This window comes from Marmota monax, unplaced genomic scaffold (genome assembly GCF_021218885.2).
Source record: "Marmota monax isolate L192 unplaced genomic scaffold, Marmota_monax_Labrador192_F-V1.1 WCK01_AAM20220418_F8-fsc00122, whole genome shotgun sequence".
NCBI lineage: Eukaryota > Metazoa > Chordata > Mammalia > Rodentia > Sciuridae > Marmota > Marmota monax.
The window spans coordinates 1,962,665-1,976,153 of NW_026695223.1; the positions used below are offsets into that span (position 1 = coordinate 1,962,665).

General features: G+C 39.6%; 1 protein-coding gene across 13 annotated transcripts in view; it reads right to left on the bottom strand.

Moving 5' to 3' along the window:
* Nucleotides 1-13,489, bottom strand: part of Dgki (diacylglycerol kinase iota) — a 428,822-nt gene that overhangs the window by 214,710 nt on the left and 200,623 nt on the right. The window lies entirely within an intron of this gene.

Consider the following 13,489-nt stretch of genomic DNA (forward strand, 5'->3'; position numbering starts at 1 on the left):
AGGACGACAAGTGTCACCATCATCACTGTGCTCTCCACCTTCTGCCATGCAAAGAGTTTCTATTTCTGAACCACCCAGAGTGTGAGAAGGAGGAGGCCCTGGCATTTCCTACACCACTAACTTCTCCAAATCAGCCACACACAAAAAAAGAGCTTGAAAAATATTTCTGATCTAATTTCGTCACAAGAAAAGGAAAAGTCACTACTGGTTCCCTGATCCAATGTCATAATGGTCAAGCATCTCAGAGACTTTATATGCCTTTTGTGTCCGAGAACTCAGAAAAACAGAAGTGAAATATCAGAGAGACAGTACCCAGAAGTCAGGGTCTGGGGGAAGTCCAAGGGTAGAGTAGGAAATTCAAACACTTTCATCATCCTCTTGGGATGTCTGCTCATAAGACAAGCAGCTTTTAGTTTTTATTCCTCATCAACAAGCACTGATGAGATTGATGGAATAGAAGAAACAACCTTCTTAAATGAACAAACAGAATGACTCTTCCATCAGGAACCAGAGAGGTGGTTTTAGTTGCTGCTGTCTTTAAATAATTACCAAAGAGAAGTTGGCAGTAATGTTCAAAGAAATTTTTTCCCCCACTGTACAGTCATTTTCTCACTGCCTGTGAAATCTAAACCCAAACAAAGAGCAGTAACAAAAAACTAAATAGGGCTTCAGTAAGGTGGTCAGAGGAAAAGAGAAAGATGTGATGGACTGGAAAGTTATTCCAGACACTGGCCAAATAAGTCCTGCTTCATGTGTATGGATACTTTTAAGTTAAAGTCAACTTACAGGCCATAGAATGATGCCTCAAGGGCATCTGGCAGTACCTATAATTCTGCCTGTTCACTTGACACACCCTTGAGCATTCCCTCCTTTATAACCCTTTCTCTTCTCTTGGTTCCCTGAGACACCATCCTAAGTCTCCTTCTACCTCCCCAGTCTCCTGCATGTGGACACTAGCCCAGGATGGGTTCAGTCACCTTTACCTTAAGATTCCACTTCTCATCCTTCACTTTTGCCCCACCTGCAAATAGCACTTTCATAAACATGACTTTTTAATATCAACTCTCTTGGATTTAAACAAGTTTTTCCATCGACATCCCCTTCTCAACAACTGAAGTGATCATATCGTCACTCTTTGTGTAGAAAAGAGTCAATACAGTAATCCTGAGACTCCTAACCTTAGAAGGGCTGTTTGCAAGGTTGGGAAACCTGGATATCAGAAGGGTTTCCCCAATTCCTAGAATAGTTTAGAGTGGCATGCTGGGCCTAAACTGTTGTGCTAAGGGGTCAGCTGAACACCCACTTTCCTGCTGGGAGTCTGGAATTTTGGTCTGTGCTATGCAGAGCGTGTTTATGTGAACAGGTCTCATTAAAACCCTGGGCACCGAGTCTGTAACGAGACTGGTAGATGTTTCACCTGGGGTTCGCAGCTCACGGCTAGAGGAATTCAATACCTCCTGAGGACTCCACTGGGCAAAATCCCTGGGAAGCTTGTGCCTGGCTTTTTCCAAACTCCCCCCTTCTCCCCCACCCTCGCACCTGTCTCTTTGCTGACATTGCCTTATGACCTTGGGCTGTAATAAGTCACAAATGTGAGCACTACTACATGCTGAGTCCCACCAATGAACCACTGAACCTGGAGTGCTCTTGGGGACCTCTGACACATGCTCCTCCACCCAGGTAATGCGTCTTACTGCCTCTTTCTGTCAATGACAGCACCTTTTCCCCAGAAGAGGACTTCTTCTGTGACACACACAAGTTCTGGACCAGCAGGCAACCATCCCAGTCCCCAGCACTTGAGAGTTGCAAACGCCCGACAGGAATAACTTGCAGAGGGGACACAAAGTCTAATGGGCCAGAGGATTAGATGTGCAGGGCTTTTCCAAGCTGATGCCAAACTATTCAATATAAAACAAGATGGTACCAAAGAAGACAAAAAATGACTTCACGTTGCGGATACTTGAAAAATTCCTCAACATCCCTGAAGTCATTTTTGAGAAAGCAGAAAGATGGATAAAACTTTAAACTAGAGCAACAATTTGATGCTGTGTGAAGGAAGGAAACAGTAGCTATGAGCAAGTGTGTTGGGGCCGAGTGTAACCTGAGCACACTGAACTGTCTCCCTGCGGACCCCACGTCCAGCCAGGCATCCAGCTGCGTTACCTGGTCACTTCATTTTCTAACTTCTCTCTCCAGAGACAGTCTGCTTCCCCCTTTATTCTTCACTGCCACCAGCTCAAAATGCAAAATATGACACTTCTTTCTCTATAGATCAAGAAAATAAACTCCTCTTATGAGCATTTTGGAACCATCCATAATATTCCCAATCAATTTTATTATTCCCAATCAACATCTATAACCCACTCCTTTCTGTTATAAAGCTCTGTCTATAGTGAGACAGGTCTAATTATATTCCACAACTTGATTTATTCTTTTCTATTTCCGTTTGTTGTCCCATGCTGTTTTCTCATCCACAGCCCACCAGCAGGAAAGCCTATGCCATTTCATATACAGTAGTATCTAGATTTTATGTCTACTACAAAATCTAAAAAACATTTTCCAAATCACCTCAATGCATATGGTCTCTCCTCCTAAACTAAGGGCTACCTGTACCTCCCTTTGCCACTAACAAATAGTTGCCCCAAGAAGCTGGTTATATGATGTGGAGATGTAAGGTCTTCAAATAAAATCCTTATTCTTAGCAACTCGGCACAGCTCTTCAAACGTCATAGGCAAGATGTACACATTTTCTTATTAACTGAACCAGAAAGCTGCTGCTACGACATCATGATCCAATCCCAAACTTCATGCCATCCAGCCTTTAAACACCTGACCTGAGATACCTGAAAATGGGCATCCTCATTAGACCCTTCTCCAGGAAAAAAACCAGCCCTATAAGCAATGCAAACATCGTAGGACTCTAAATTTTACTTTTAAGTCTGCAATATTGGGAATGCTGAATGGCTAAAATCAATACAGTAAAATGCGTAACATGACAGCCACAGCTGAGTGTTGTGATTCAAAATGTACTGAGTCTTAAATGCTTTTACCCAGGCACCTTTTCATCAACTTGTACATGAGATAGAATGTGAGGAGAGATGACAAAGCTGAGACCAGTTCTTGGATCTTCTTATTGGCTGGGTGATTGTCTTAGTCAGTTTTTTTTTTTCACTGCTGTGACTAAAAGACCTGACCAGAACAATCTGAGAGGAGGAAAAGTTTATTCAAGGACTCACGGTTTCCGAGGTCCCTAGACAGCCTGCTCCATTCCTCAGGGCTCAAGATGAGGCTGAACATTAGGGAGGAAGAATATGGTGGAGGGAAGCAGTTCACATGATGATTAGGAAGCAGAGAGAGAGAGACTCCACTCTCCAGAAGCAAAATATATACCCTAAAGGCACACTTTCAGTGACCCACCTCTTCCACCCACATCCTACTGGCCTTCAGTTACCACTCAGTGAATCCTGTCAAGGGATTAATTCACTGACTGAGTCAAGGCTCTCATATCCCAATCATTTCTCCTCTGAATCTTCTTGCATGTCAGCTTTTGGGGGACACCTCACATCCAAACCATAACAGTGATCTTAAGTAAATCACTTAACTCTTCTAACATCTTCCTTTACCTAAAAAATGGAAATAATGAATTGAACCTCTCCTACACCTCCAGGTGGGTTATAAGCATCAAATGAAAAAAATGTAACTGGGAGTTCTTATAATGGCTTCAATCGTTGTGTGTGTTTATATATGTGAAAGAGTAATTTCATCACTAAGTTCTAACAGCAGGAACCTCTTCTACCACCTTGCTGAGAAAGCCTTCTGAGTGCAGGATGTGACTTAGTTTAGGGTGAGTGTATTCGGCTGCTGCCCTCCAGTGAATACTGGCCTTCTCTTCCAGCTTCAGGGAGAAAACAGATGCAATCCACTGTGACACAGACAGGCTGATTCCAGAAACAAATGACAAGGCCAATCACAACTAGTCTGATGCTTATGCAGAATTGTGGGGGGGTTCCTTGGAAATGAGCCTGGTGGTCATCATCTTTGTGCTTTGTTTTGGATTCTAGTCTGGCAGAGTCACAGTGACCATGGCTTTGGGGTTATTATCTAACACAGACACATAAATAGAATCGCCTGAGAGCCGTCATGGACCAAGTTCCCACTGACCACCTGCCATGGGAGATTTTGGCCAGGCAAAAAGAACCAGATTCCTAATCACCCGTGTTAAAATGCTGGCCCAAATCTGCTATTATGGTACTGACAGATGCCTGACTGCATTTAAAATGACTCTGATTTTTAAGGGCTATTTTGTTCCGCACTATCAAAGAGGCAAATAGGGACATGAGCCCAGATGCTTTGGATTCAACTGACTTCAGAATTAAAAATATCAAGAATACCGAGGGACAAAGTCACTCTCCTGGTTCTTTGGGTTTTTTCAATCACACTGAGCCTTTGGAATAAAGCTTTTACAAGACTTATTCTGAGCAGCTAAAGCTCTGTGGCGTCTCTTTCTTCTGCCATCTAGGGCACATACCAAATGGCACTCAGTTTTACAGCCTTGGCTGAAACCGGAAAAAAGAACTTTACCTGAAATAAGCTGAAATTATTTTCTCGTTTCTGTATTGAACTGCAGTTTGAAGTGGGGGGATCTCTTGACCTTAGGCGGATTCCCTCCCTGTGTGATTTGATCTTACCCTGCACAAGTTGATACTTCACTTGCTTCCAAAACTAAGCAGCAATAAAATAAGCCTGTCCACATCCACCAGTGTGTGCAAAACCCATAACTGTTATTGAGGACAGACCCAAGTGAAATAGAAAATAAGATTTTTTTAAATCAATTTACCTCCTGTAATATTTATCTTAAAAAGATGACTTCAAGCATTTTTGCTCAAATATGTCCTATGATTTTTGAACTAAATATATACTCTTTTATAAATTTCATGTTTCATCTTTAAAATGTTTATCATAAGTAGAAAAGCAAAGTTCATAATTTTTAGCAAAATAAAATTGAAGTTTTAAAATAAACAGCTATATCACTCTTTGAACTGTATATCATGGGAATATGTCTACCAATAGATTTTACTATAACTAGTGAATTGGTACTCACTGATGTAAAAGGAGGTTTTTCCTTTTTAAGCAGAACTTTGCTAGAAAACCTCAAACTGCATTGTAACTACCTCCAACCAGCTGAAGCTAGTAAGTAACCAAGACCTTTGGGTTACCTAGGTCACCAGCCTAACTGAAAACTCTTCTAATCGATAAAGAAAAAAAAGGCATTTGTGTTAACTGATTATCCACTCACTTATGGGCTAGTTTTGTCTTATCTACAGTTCATGTTTCAATCTGTAAGCAAAGCCACCAGGAACCAACCACCTTCCCAATACACACAGATCATTGAACTTTTCCTCTCAAAAAACCTCAGTGTAGTGATACTAGTTCACTGATACTAGCACCTTTGCCCGACATGGTGACTCCTTAGAAACTAGGCGAGGGTGACAATATGCCTTTTCCTTAGTTTGGTCACAGTGTAAAAATGTTAGTATAACATTCTAGTTTTTATAAAACTGGGATTTTATTCATTCATAGAAAATCTCATTTATCTGAACTTCCTAAATTTCCTATTCTGATAGTATTGGTTTTAAGCTCAAATTTTTAAAATTTGTTTTTAACATTTTCAAAATGTAAATACATGTATCCATCTAAGTTAAAATTATAATAAACAATATTTTTATCAATTAAACCAATAGGAAGGAGTGTCTATAACTTCTAAAGTTGCTTAAAATTATGTGAATTTATAGTTACTTTATTAGAATCATTCTTGAAAAGTCTTAAGTTCTTGTCTATTGGGTTTAATTACAATACACTTTATGGTATTAATTAAAGGCTCTTAAAATTTGCATCGCCCTTATTGTTCATAATATGTTGCATTGGCTTTTTATTATTCCTCAACAGAACACCCTGAGTTCCTCCATCCTCATATGGTTTGGAATTACAATATATTAATCAGAGCAGCTCAGCCATACCATCCTCAGATACTTCTTCCTTTTTCCATTCATTTGTTTCAAGGCCCCTTCTACAAGCTACAGATTATAAATTGAGTCTTCTAGGGAAGATTTATCAAAGAATTAGGACACAGGATTCTCCCTGAGTGTTAACACTGTTACTACAAATGTGTCAGACTATGTGAAGAGTCTAAGGCATGGCTTCCAGGACTGTGTCTTCCGTGAGTCAATGACTTTGTCAAGGTGGAGGGCTTAACCCAGGGCCTTGGAACTCAGGCAGACCCCCATAACTATGGATACTGATTGACATTTTAATTTACAAGAAAACTACAGATAGCTATGTGTTATGTTTTTATGGCCATTCTGAATTTAGAACAAAAATATCTTTTGTGAATAGTATTATATTCAAGAAGGCACAAACTACATCTAACGATTGGGCTTACCTTTGTCCTATAATAACAGGTAGGTTTCTTGTAAGAAAACATTTTCCTAATGCTGCAACAAACTACCTGCAATTATGACAATATGTTCATCCATGATAATTAATTGATATCTCTGACCCATAATTAATAACCTTAAAAATTAAAATTATCATTTTATGCTGACAATATTCACCGAGAAGGTTGGTGTTTGGGAAAAAAAAAGACCAATTAAAATTGTTTAAGTTTTCTTTAAACAAATAATACAATATATACCTTGCTGGCTATATGACATTTCAGGAAATAACTGGCTGTAATCTAACTAGTTGATTAAATAAAATGTTCTTCTGCTGGTAGAAGTAATTCTACGTTTTTGTGTATAAACTTGGACTGTTTTGCTATACAGCTCCCAGACAACTAAGAAAGAGACTTACAAAACTTGGTGAAATTATTCAGATTATGTCCTAGCTGCTTTGTGAATCTATGTCAAGGGAATATTGTCAGGTACATGTACCTCAGAGAATGAAAAATCTGCTGTCTAGAAATAGTTTTGACTTTACTTTGGTGCTTTACTACATCTGTTCTTCCTGGTAATATTGCTAATGACCTAATAGTCTTTTCACACTCATGGACTCAGTCAGGGAAGATGTAAAGGCTGTTAAGAGAGGAAAAGAACTAAGTCTCAGAGGACCTAGCTTCAGGAACTAATCGATATGTACCAGTGGGAGTGGGAGAGTGTCTGGGAGCCTGGATCCTGAGGGTGTAGGATAAAGAAGGCAGGACTTACAGCTGATGAAGGAGAGTTTCCCAATGTAGGAACACTCATATGTTAAAGATAAGTTAGATATTTTATAAATTTTATAGGTTTTTACAAGTTTTGTAAGTTACATGTAAGATATATATATATATATATATATACACACACACACACACATATATATTGTATATAAAGTTATATATATATATATATATATATATATACACGCACACACACACACACACATATATATATATATATATATATATACGCACACACACACACACATATATATATATATATATATATATATATATATACGTGTGTGTGTGTGTGTCCTATTGTTATGTTTTGGATCTAGAATGTTCCTCAAAGGCAGTGGCTGGGTCCTTGATGCAGCAATGTTCAGAGGTAGAACTCTGGGGAAGTGATTGAATCACGAAAGCTCTGACCTCAACAGGGATTAATAATTTTATGGCATTATTGGGAGGTGGTAAAGGCTGCGGCAGGTGGGACCTAATTGAAGAAGTGAGTACTTGAGGGAATACCCTCTAGGGCTATACCTTGTCCCTGGTCCATTCCTCCTTCTATGTACTTCCTGGCCACCATGAATTGAGCAGCTGTGCTCTACCACACACTTCTACCATGGTGTTTCTGCCTTGGAGCCAGCTGTCCATAGATGGAAACCCCTGAGCCCTGAGCCAAAATAAACCTTTACTCCTCTAAGACATTTTTCTCAGTATTTTTCAGAGTGATAAAAAGCTAATACAAATAAAATACATAATTGGATAACAGAAGAGTTGACCAAGAAACTCAGAAGATGATGCTGACACTAGGATGCTAACACTAACATTAAGATGGCTTTTAAAAACAAAGAAATGGTCCATGTTAAGTAGAAATGCCAGAACTGTTGTGATAGAGAAACACTGGAAATCTTACAGAGGCAATATATTGGAGTTGCTTTGCTAGGTACAGCGAAGTACCCATCAGTTGACTATGATCTGCATGAGGACCAAAGGACGCTCTACTTCACAAATCAGTAATAAATGTGCTGGTGAGAAGGGCAACATCACTGTTGAGAAGCTCAGGGCAGTTCTCCTCTGCAGGTTAGCCCAGATTGTAGTAAATGCCTTGCAGACTCATAGCAGTTGGGATTATAGAATTCCAGACACATTAGGGACCATGTGGCAGCACTTAGTCATCAAAGCAAGGATGGCACCTCTACAGTAAGATTGATGTTGACACCAAGGGAGCCTGACCTATAGAAAGCTATGGAACTGGAAAATAGAGCATGGCATCCCTAGAAGCAAGATGGATGTTTTTGTCAGCTTTGCATTGCTGTGACCAAAAGACTGATATGAACAACTTAGAGAAAGAAAAGTTTACTTTTGCTCATGGTTTCAGAGGTTCAGTCCATCATCAGCCAACTCCACAGCTCTGGGCCCAAGGTGAGGCAGAACATCATGGTAGAAGGATGTGACAGAGAAAATCAGCTCAGGGCATGACAGCCAGCTTAGGACATGACACCAGGGAACAGAGAAAGAGCTCTGCACATCAGACACTAAAGATAAACCCAAAGACATGCGCTCAATGACCCACTTACTCCAGCCACTTTCTACCTGCCCATAAGTACCACCCATTAATTCATTTATTAATCCATCCAGTGGCTCTCAGAGTCTAATCATTTCACCTCTGAACATTCCTACATTATCTCACATATGAGCTTTTGAGGGACACCTTATATGCAAACCTTCTCAATGAATTTTCAGATAAAAGAATATTTTTCAATCAATACAATCAAAAGAAATCAGGAAAAAGTGATCAAGAGATATAAGGGTAGATGCTCCAATAAACAATTTTTTCTTATGTTTCTGTCATTCATCAAAGATAGAACCCATTGACTGAAGGAGGGGACAAGTCCCTAGAAGAAGACTCTAGCAACATCACAACAAGTGTCCATGGTAAATCTGGCCAGTCATTAACTTAAAGAATCTACAACCATTCACTTGGGTGGTTTGATAGTGAGGAAAAAGAAATGTTCAAGTGTCTTAAAAACTATGGGACAAGATTCCAAGATGACTTGTCTACCCTGGGTATAAGGCAGCATCATGATACTCTAGAGCATTAAAAAAAAAAATCAAGTCCTGGACTAGGGCTGTTTATAGAGTCTACTAATTCTATAAATCCATCAGGGTTAATTTCCCTGGTCCTCAATTACATAATTGGAATGTACACACTTGGAAATTGTGAAAGAACTAGCATAGTGAGGAGATCCAAATAATACTCAAACCACTCTCCAAAGCGTATCTAAAAAACAACCAATGTGAAACTCACAAATGCAATAGGTATGAGATGATTTCAAATTGGTAATTTTGAAAGCTGTGATAATGGTCTTTTGTTTGTTTCCTTAAAATGATCTGTTTAAGTGCCACCTTTTAAAAATTAAAGGAGGCAGAGGTGGTATACAATTACATATCCCCATTTAAGTTACCAGTTGAGATACTATAAAGCCAAATAGGAGAATGATGTTAGGCTAGCACAAATTCAACCCAGTGTACTCTGATTGCAGTTACTGTGCTAACTTTGGACTGTTTCAGCTTCAAGTACATGACATGTGGAGACTGACTGGAAAGTGAATTACTTTCCATCCTCTCTGAAAGGAAAATACAAAACATTTTACATTCACGTGCAGGGTTACTGGTGTACTTTTTCAGGCTCATTCCAAGGCTTTGAGCTCTTCTGGATGTAATGCAAAGGGACCTGAACAATATGAACATGCTGCAGATCATCACTTGGTCCACCTTATCAATGACATCATGTCAAAGCGGATTAGCCAAAAAATGGCAGGTATACTGAAAGTCTTGGTGAGAGAGAAGGTAGGGACATAGGCCCTATGTATAATCAGAGATCTCACTTGTTAGTGAAGCTCCTGGGGTTCACAGGAGCATGCTAGAAAAACCTCCCCGATCCATAAAGTAAATTATTGCATTTCACAATTTTGACAAAATAAGAATTAAGCACAACACTTTGTAGGCCTCTTTGGGTCCTAGATGTAGCACATTCCACATGTAAGAATACTGTCTTCATCCATTTAGTGCATGACATTAAATGCTGCCAGCTTAGAGTAGAGCCCAGAGCAGGAAAGAGTTCTGCAACAGATTCTTTCTGCAATGAAAGAACTGCTATCTCTCCATGCTCTTAGAGGAACAGGAGAGGAGAAAAGGTCCCTGTGGTATTTATGACAAGCAGCAACAAGACAATCACAATACAGACACTAGGATTCTGAAACAAATTTATGCCATCTGTAGGAGAAAATGAAATACCTTTCAAAATCATTTCCTGGCCTGTTACTATGCTCTGGTGGAGGAATACCAGGCGAATCACCAGGTGTCATGAGCTGCATTCTGTAAGATCATAAGGTTGGGTTTGCCCAGCTCCATCCATTGCTATGTTAATTGGGATTATCTGGGACCTTGTATGAGCAGCACCAGGATGCATGAGTAGGCAGCTCAGAATTCCATGTCATCCATTACTATACAGTACCAGGTCTCTCACTCAATTCACACCTCAATTAAGGGTCATCTGAAAGAGGAGAAAAAAGCTGAGATTGGGTCATGCATGGATGGATCAACTATGTAAGTCCAAGCCAAAAATGGACTCCTGTTGCACTGAAGCCTACTCAGCAGTGGTCCCTAGAGAGATAAGTGAGAAGAAATTTTCCAGTGAGCGTAAGTTCAGATGAAGCAACTGTGTAAAAAGATAAATGCCCTGGTGTACAAATATATAATGACCTATAGACCATGGTGAATGGCTTGCTAGATGGTCAGGGACCAGGAAGGAAAGGAGAGGTCTGTGGAAGAGATGAGTATATGATATATGAAGTTAAGTACAAAGAGTAAAAAAAAAAAATCTTGTATGTTGATGCCCAACAGAGAGTACTCACCTTGTAAGAAATAAAAACTAAGATATAACCCAGGTACCACTCTCTGTTATGAGCCATCCCACAGATAGCACCATGGGGTCCTAAGTGAAGTACCCGTTGTGGTAGTTCAGGATGCCATGTTTGTGTTCAACAGCAAGGACTACCATTCACCAAAACTGAGTTAGACATTGCCACTGCTTAATGACTCACCTGCCAACAAAAGCCACCAAAGCAGAGCACTAAGGCCGTTATGACACATCCCTTAAAGGAAACAACTGATGGAAAATGGATGACACTGAACCCCTTCCACTCCAGAAGAGGCAAAAACTCACTAGAGTCAACAAACATACACATTGGGGTTTGACTCACTGATACAGGATTCTGCAAAACATTGTATAAGACCACAGGAAACACTTTATGACAACAAGAGTGCATCAGTAGACATGAATCCATGAGATGAGCCACACCACCCAGAAGCAGGCCTGATACAGTCTTTGGAAGGCACATATAACTCAGGTTGGAGCTTTGAAAGAATACCTGTATGCTGCTCATACAAGGTCCTAGATAATCCCAATTAATATAGCACCATCCTCCAAACCCAATGCACTCCCAAGTCCATGGGAATTTTATGGTGGTTTGTGTCCATGGCAAAACATACTGTTAAAGAAACCAAGGAATGGAAGTAGAGTGGCCCTGTCTACCACAGTTTCCACTGACCTACTTGGGGAATTTTTGATTCTCATCCCTACAACTCTGGGCTCTGAGGATCTGAGTACCAAAGGGAGAGCACTTTCACCACCGGGCACAACAGGAATCTCTCAAAGTTTAAACTACCACTGAGCCCAGTTAATTTGGAATTTTTATGTCAAGAGACTAACAGATACAGGAATGAGTCATCGTACCAACAGAAGAAACTGACCTGGATCATTAGGTAGAGACACAGCTGTTACTTGACAATGGAAGCTGGAAGAATATATTTGGTACCCTGATGATCCACTGGGACATCCTTTGTAACTCTCTGAATAATTTTAATAATAAACAGAATGTGAAGCACTTAAGACTAAGGAATCAGACTGCACAAGGCTAAGGTCCTGTACCCCTGCAATCAAGCAGGTCACCTAAATCAGAAGTACTAGTTGAGAGTGAGATGAACCCAGAATGGTTCCTCCAACAGCAACACTTGACTGGTAGATATCAAAAGAAAATGCTGTTTTACCACAATTGCTTTTAATCAGCTGACACTAAAAATGATTAAGAATTATTATCTCTCTCTCTCTCTCTTTTTTTTTTTTTTTGTGTGTGGTGCTGGGGATTGAACCCAGGGCCTTATGCATGCAAGGCAAGCACTATACCAACTGAGCTATATCCCAAGCCAAAATTATTATATCTCTATATTACATCCTCACCAAAGCACTCAAAAGATCTTTCCTGAGCAACATGTGTTGACCAACTTCAATGTACTTCTAGACTTACTTGCCTTGTTTAATTAACTGTGAGTGTATTTTGGACTAATTCTAATCTATAAAGAGTAAAAACTCCATTTATTAGTCAAAAGAACCTTGACTTCTGCTTCTCAGCTAACAACTCAGCACGCATTTCTCTGCCTACCTAGGAAAACCAAGCCCTAGTTTTGTTTATTACTGTAATGGTCATCAATTTTAAAAATATACAAATAATTCTTTCTCTTTTAAAATCATATTTCATTGTGCTGTATTTTTAATTGAAGGAGGTTTATTTCTGAAATCAATATTCAAGTGTCTGACACACCCATGCTTTTTAAACCAGGGCAGAGTGAGAAGTAGCTTTTCTTCATGAAGTGATTCAAGAAAGGCAGTTTGAAAGGGAGGTAATCACTGGCTCAGTCTCATAACAAAAGACTAGGAATCAAAATTTCAGATTAATTGTCCAGGGTCAGATTCTGAAAAAAGGAGGGGAAGTATATAAAGGCCAAATTGACTCCACTGAGGAAGCCAGGGAGAAAAATGGGAGGCCATTTGTCTCTGAGGAACCTACCTTTTTAAGCCACTTTATGGAGGTATAAATACATATTTAATGTATGCAAGGTGATGAGTTTGAAGATAAGCATATACCTGTGAAATCAGCTCTACAATCTATGCCAAAAACATATCCAACACCTCCAAATTTCTTTCCTCCCACCCATCTTTTTCTCCCAGTGATAAGAACACTCAACATAAAAGCTACCCTCCTAGAAGCCTTATACATGTAAAGTACAGTATTTTCAACTATAGACACTATACTACATAATAGATCTCTAAGACTTATTCCTCTTGTATAATCAAAACTTGATTCTCTTTACTAATACCTCCCCACGGCCCCTCCCTGGATGAACTTGAGGACATTAAGCTAAGTGGAGTCAGTCAGACATGAAAGGAGA